The sequence below is a fragment of the Hemicordylus capensis genome, chromosome 5, assembly GCF_027244095.1.
Source record: "Hemicordylus capensis ecotype Gifberg chromosome 5, rHemCap1.1.pri, whole genome shotgun sequence".
NCBI classification, from domain to species: Eukaryota; Metazoa; Chordata; class Lepidosauria; order Squamata; family Cordylidae; genus Hemicordylus; species Hemicordylus capensis.
This window is the reverse complement of record NC_069661.1, coordinates 241,183,390-241,190,638: the sequence shown is the minus strand read 5'-3', so window position 1 is coordinate 241,190,638 and position 7,249 is coordinate 241,183,390.

Genomic DNA, 7,249 nt, shown 5'->3' with positions numbered 1-7,249 from the left:
GCTTTCTTGGAATTCAAGGTAGATGTTTGACTATGCTCACTTCTAGTTTTCCATAATATGAAGAATTCTAGCATTCCATGGTCACTTTCCCCCAAAGTCCCCACTACTTTAACCTCATTGACCACCAACCCTTTCCTATGGACTAGGATCAAGTTAAGCATAGCAGATCCCCTTGTTCCCCCTTCTACCAGGAGTGCCGGTCTTTCAATAGTGAGCATGAATTATCCCAGGGTCCACCCTGGTTTGCATTTGGATGGGTGGCTACACGTGAGTGCTGTCTGCGCTGTAAGATATTTCCTGCAGGGTTTGGGGCCATAGCTTAGTGGTAGAGCATCTACTGTGCATGCAGAAGGTCCCAAGATAAATCCCTGGCATCTCCAGGTAGGGCTGTGAAAGAATCCTGCCTGAAACTTTGGAGAGTTGCTGCCAGCCAGTGTAGATAATGGGCAAAATGACCTGACAACCAGATGGGCCGGTGACCTGATTTTCTATGTCCCTCTGTTCCTTCAGCATAAACCATTCATGACACACCTGTTCCTCAGGAATGTGTCAAATGTATGCTGTGGTCCAGACATTATTGCTAATACACCCATTGCAGAGTGTGGTATCATGATTAGCAGGTTAGATTAGGACTGAGAGGTCCTGGGCTCAAATTCCCACCCAAAGGTGAAGTTTATTAGGTAACCTTGGGCCACTTAACATCTCTTAGCTTAGCCTATTTCACAGGTAGGTTGTTGTGATGATAAAACATGGGAAAGGGCGTATATGTTGATCTGCTTGTGAACTCCTTAGAGCAGGGATCCCCAGATGTTGTTGAACTGCAGCTCATATTATCCCCAGCAACAATGGCTGAAGCATGATGGCAGTTGTAGTCAAACTGCTTCTGGAGACCCAAGGTTAAGAAACCTGGCCTTAGAGGAAGAGTTGGATACAAATGAAATAAATAAATGATAGTAGGTTACTGTTCATGCAGATATAGGTCTTTCATTTGGTTGGGGGTGGGGTGTGGTGCAATTGCAAAAATAAAAGTTTCAGAAAGCCAAAACAAATAGTTTCCTTGGTTCTATTTGTAAGACTGTTTTTCCTTTCCTACACAAGAAAATATAGGAGATTTTGAATGCTTTCTTTCAGGCAGAAGGGGATGAAATATCTTTTAAGTAATCAAGCCTCGCCATGAGAATTAAAAATACCTTTTCCATATGTTCCTGTCTCAAAGCAAAGTAATACTAAATACATACAAGGAAGGTTCAGGTAGGAGCAGCAAATGATTAAGCAGTCTCCTGGGTTGCAAATCCACCAGCGCAGACATAGATAAAGTGGCATGGAAAGGAGATGAAATACAAATAAGAATGCACTGTGGTGTCCAAATGAGAAACATTACTTAAAAAGCGGTTGCATCATTAACAATTCCATCACCAACTGAACTGTGCAATGGACTCTCTATTGTGTATTCGAGTGGCTCTAAAGCTATGGTCCAGGGCCTGTAAGGAATCTCTGGGACAACTTCTGGCAGTCCCTGAGACTGCCTTGAAAATAACAGAAAGAAATGCTGAAGAGTCTGACGTTTCTTTAGGCAGATCTACTCCACAAACTTCTCTCAGTTTAACTGGCATGGCTTCCACCAAAGAATCCTAATAACTGCAGTTTGCTAAGGGGAATGAGAATTCTCTGTTAGTGATCTCTACCCCTCCGTCTCAGAACTAGTTCCCAAGTTCCCAGGAGGCTGGCTGTTGAGTCAGTTTAAATTATGCCCCGACAAGCTTCTGTCATGTGCCAAAGAGACTTGTCACTTCCTAGTTTAAATTTAAAATAGAAATTGAGAATGCATATTTATTTATTTAGGTAACCACTTTGTGAACCTTTTTTTTTTTTTGCTGAAGAGTGGTATATAAATATTCTTTATTTATTATTATCATTATCAACATTTGTATGCTGCTTTCCTATTAAATCATGTTCAGAAGGCCAGTTTTCACATACTGAACTAACTAGCTAAGTATTTCATGGCAGGTCTCGACTATGGCTGCCAATATTTATATACTGCTTTTCAACCAAAGTTCTGAAAGTGGTTTACATGGAAAAGGAAAGAGAGAAAGAGATAAATATTCATTTTCTCAAAAGATCACACATTCTAAAAGAAAGAAACGTAAGATAGACACCAGTAACACCCACTGAAGGGAGGCTATGCTGGGCTTGTACTGAGACAGTTGCTCTCCTCCTGCTAAATTTAAGATAATCAAAAAGTGCCTCTTTGTTCAGGTGATACCTAATAGAGCAGGAGTATCTCTTTAGGCTGGAGACATACAAAAATCATACCTGAAAACAGCATGATTTAATCCATCATTTCATTTGATATACACACAAACTTTTATTTTGTCCTGCTGCTTTCTTTGCTTAAACAAAGTGCACACGTGTTTGAAGTATTCAGTCCAAACACCCGAAAAACCTTATGATAGTGGGATGTGCCTCAGCATCTTACTACATGGGACCCTTAGAGGGGGAAACAACCACTATTGTTTCTGTCTTCAGTCCATTATAATTTTTTCCACAGTCTCATTAACCTGCATTTCTCTGCAAGATTTGTGTTGTGGTATTACTGTGCTTAAGCTCAAATATTCTTAATAGCCGTCCTGAATTTCTTCTCTTTAGCATGCAAAATGTCCCTGCTTGCCAGACTGGGGAACCAACACCTATTTTGCTGTGCACAGAAGGACTTAGAGGAAATGCCAGAATTCTCACCACCACCCCTTGAAGGGGGAAAAAAAGCCAAAGAGGGACATCTAGTGGTGACTGAAAACCACTTATTCAAACAGAAAGTAGCTTTTGTAGGCTAGCATATTGCCTTGAGATTTGTTTCTCCGGATAAGGGAACACGACAACATATAATAAGCAATATTATCATAAACGCTAACAAAGATAAAGTAATGCATCAACTCATTGACTTGTAGAAGGACGTAAGGGGGGGGGAGAGAAGACTCTGTAGTTGCTATTCAAACTCGAGTAACAATTATTGCTCTAGCCCTTTTTAGTGGACAAAGTGCTTTTCATTAAGTGCCATTTCAGACATTACATGACGGAAAGTGAAATGCTTTTGGGGCTGACTGTGTAGTCATGTTTCTTCTCCATATATCTTTACTCCAGGCATATGTACCTGCTGACTGCAGTGACCAATTGATGTATCCGATAAGGTGGGCTCTGGCTAGATGATGAAGCTTGCCAGATGTGAGCGTCAGGGATTGTAATGCATAGCTCAAATAAGAGGCAAGCAATAAGAACCCCAAATTCAACATCAGCCTGGATTCAAATTGGAGCCAGAGAATAATCTCTAGCTTACTTCCCGCCAACCTACCCAGCCTGAAAACCCCCTTCCTCACACCCATCATGTTCCCAGACCCCCCACCCACCCACTCCTTTGCCCCTTTAATAGCCCCATTTATTGAAGTACATGTGGGAAAGATGTAACTCTCAGCATGTGACCCTTCTTAATTGCATGGGTGGGGGCGCATGTGGATATTGTCAAACCAGCCCTAAGATTGCTTTAATTGAGTGACGCCCCAACTTATTTCATTTTATCAGTATGGCCATTTGCTTCGGGGCAGCTGAAGTGCCCCCCCTTTTTGTTTTCTGGCTGCATTCATAGAAAAGCTTACGACTGCCTTTTGAGTTAATGCTTTGTACGTTGTGTTGTGCCTGTGATCTCACACCTCCCCCTCCCAACAATTTCCAGAGCAGTTCTGCAACTTTAAACAAGCAGTTCAGGTAAAAACTAATCTATCCACCTACATTTTGTTGAGCAGCCATCATAGGAACATAGGAAACTGCCATATACTGAGTCAGGCCATTGGTCCATCTAGCTCAGTGTTGTCTTCACAGACTGGCAGCGGCTTCTCCAAGGTTGCAGGCAGGAATCTCTCTAAGTTCTATCTTGGAGATGCCAGGGAGGGAACTTGGAACCTAGATGGTATTCCCAGAGCGGCTCCATCCCCTGAGGGGAATAACTTACAGGGCTCACACTTCTAGTCTCCCATTCATATGCAACCAGGGCAGACCCTGCTTAGCTAAGGGGACAAGTCATGCTTGCTACCACAAGACCACCTCTTCTCTCCATTTCATCCTGGATTGGTATGCATGATATCATCACAACATCTGTTCCAATTGGTGCAAATTGTGCAGGCATTGCAAAGTTGTTATGAGGACACACAAACACACATACCCCCCAACAAGGCAATGTCATACACAGGGGCGGAGCTGTAATTGTGCACATGGGTTCCCAGAATCCCTATGCAGCTGCCGTCAGGGCCGCCACGCTCACTCACTCGTCAGGGCCCCCAGCAGTGGCAGACCTCAGCTCACTGTGATGGACCGCAGGCCACATGTGAGGCACCCCTTTTCTCCCCGCCACATGCATGGTGGCGGCAGCCTCCCTGAAGGAGCAACCTGCCACTGCTGCCACCACCACACGCAGCGGGGAGAGAAGGGGCACCCTGCGTGCATGGTGGAAAGAGAAGGGCTGCTGCTAGGTGGGGTGCCACGGGGGGGGGGCAGGACACTATGGAGGAAGGGATGCAGAGGGTGCCACTTCCAGGTGGTGGGGGCAGGCACCTCTAACAGGGCTGCCAATGTCGAGATGCAGCTCCTGATAGCTTCGACTCTTAGCACCAGCCACCCTATTGGCCACTGGAGGTATTTGGGGTAGAGATAGTGAGCAAGGGAATCCCCTCTCCAACCATACTTTCTCTACTTTACTTCCCTTTTGTTAGACTCATAGTCTCAGGTTTCATTCTCTCACCTGGAGAGAGAGAGAGACTTCCTTCATCTTCCTTCCGGTTTCCTTGTATGTAGCTAGCAGCAGGGCATGTAGGCCTTATCTTTCTCCCTGATGGATTTCCTACACAAACGTCTTGATTTAGAACTTGAACTCCATGCCTCCAGACAATATTAATTAGCAGTGCTAATTAATGGGAAAGGTGCCGAAGAGGGCAACCAAGACTATCAGGGGCCTAGAGCACCTTCCTTATGAGGCAAGGCTACAACACCTGGGTCTGTTTAGTTTAGAAATGATATGACATGATAGAGGTCTATAAAATCATACATGGTGTGGAGAAAGTAGATCGAGAGAAATTCTTCTCCTTCTCACATAATACTGGAACCAGGGGTCATCCCATGAAACTGATTGCCAGGAAATTTAGGACCAACAAATTGAAGTACTTTTTCACACAATGCATAATCAACTTGTGGAATTCTCTGCCACGAGATGTGGAGACAGCCAACAACCTGGATGGCTTTAAGAGGGGTTTGGATAACTTCATGGAGGAGAGGTCTATCAACAGCTACTAGTCGGAGGGCTATAGGCCACCTCAAGCCTCAGAGGCAGGATGCCTCTAAATCCCAGTTTCAGGGGAGCAACAGTAGAAGAGAGGGCATGCCCTCAACTCCTGCCTATGGGCTTCCCAAAGGCATCTGGTGGGCCACTGTGTGAAACAGGATGCTGGACTAGACGGGCCTTGGGCCCGATCCAGCAGGGCTGTTCTTACGTTCTTAGAGCAGTACAGCCTGGATGACTTGGGCACAACCAAAAGAGAATTAAAATAGGGATGTACATTAATCACAATTTGAAGGGCGATTCATAACACATCCCCTGCACCTTTAAAACAGAGAACAGGTGCATACCTGCTCCTCCACCGCTCGCCTCCACTTCCTAAACCGCGGCAATCCTCCCAGCTATCCTCAGGCCAGCAGCTCTCTTCTGCAGCTGCCCCAGTGTGACATCGGTATGTGCATCATCACAATGCCTCCCCCCCCCACCTTAGCAATTTATTTTCCCCAGAGGAGAAAGAGTTGGGAGGAAAGCAAGAAGGAAAATGAGAGCTCGCAAGAATGGCCGAGAGACTGGCAGACAAAAGCTGTAACAAAAAAAATGAAAATGGGCCCATGCTGCAATTTGAGACTAAAGGGGGTCCCTGGCATGAAAAGGTTGAATCGTACTGATATAGATAATGAATCGTTGGCAGTTACCTGAAAGGTCATTTTCCTCAGAGGGATTAGACAAATAGGAACACCATTTCCCTAGACATAATGTGGTACAGACAGACATACCCTCAGATGTTGCCCTCTGTCCTAACAGCTGATGGGCAAGAATATGAAAATTTTCTTATAGTAGAGTCTCCTAATACATTCCAAGAGGTAGAGGATGGCTAGATGGATATGTAATGAGGAAGGTTAGGTTATTAGGCCCCAGATGGTGGCAAAAAGCCCCAAAACTCAGGAGGGGAGCTTTCTTCAGGGGACAGGAAGGACCCAGTGCTTAGTGTTAGAAAGTATGCATTGTATGTATTAGGTCCAAGGTTCAGTCCCTATCAGGATCTAAGCCAGTAGTACTTGGCCTCAGTCCCTGGAGAGCTGCATCAATTGATGGACAGCACCAGGCTAGATGGACCAACAGGCTAGATCAGTGCAAGGCAATTCATATGCAGGAATCATACTCCCAAACCTTCTTTGGGATGGGGCTGTAACTCCTCTTCTTGTTGTTGTAGGAGGTAATGGCGTACCAGGACCATAAGGACGCCACCTACTGGAAATCTTCAGATAAGGTTACAGTCATTCAAAAAGCCAGGTCGATTTGAGAAATCGCCACAAAAGATTCTTAGCTATTGACCAGTTTCGGCGGTCTGAAAACAGTTCTTGTAGCGATCTAATAGGGAGACTGGCAGAATGGAGAGACTGGAAGAGGATTTCACTCTCACTGTAAAATTGAATACAGTCCCACAAAAGATAGTCAATAGCTGTAACTCAGTTATTTATGCGTTTTCATTTAATTTTTAAAAAATCAGATGTTTTTATATATTTTTAGCTCAATATTTTAAATGTGTCTTTTTTATAATCTTGTTTTTAAATTTTATTGTGAGCCGCCTTGGGATTTTCTTAATGAAAGGCGGGGTATAAATTTAACAAACGAACAAACAAACAAATACATACATACATAAAGTAGAGCATCTGCTTTGCATGCAGAAGGTCCCTGGTTCAATCTCTGGCATCTCCAAGTAGAGCTGGAAGAGACTCCTGCCTGAAGCCTTGGAGAAGCCACTGCCAGTCTGTGCAGCCAATACTGAGCTCGATGGACCAATGGTCTGAACTTGGTATATGGCAGCATCTCATGTTCCTTTGGAGGAAGACTATGGCATAAATGTGTTTTGGCCCCAGGAATAGTAGTGGGACCAAAACGAGGCTGGGAAATGACAAAGTCTGAACAACA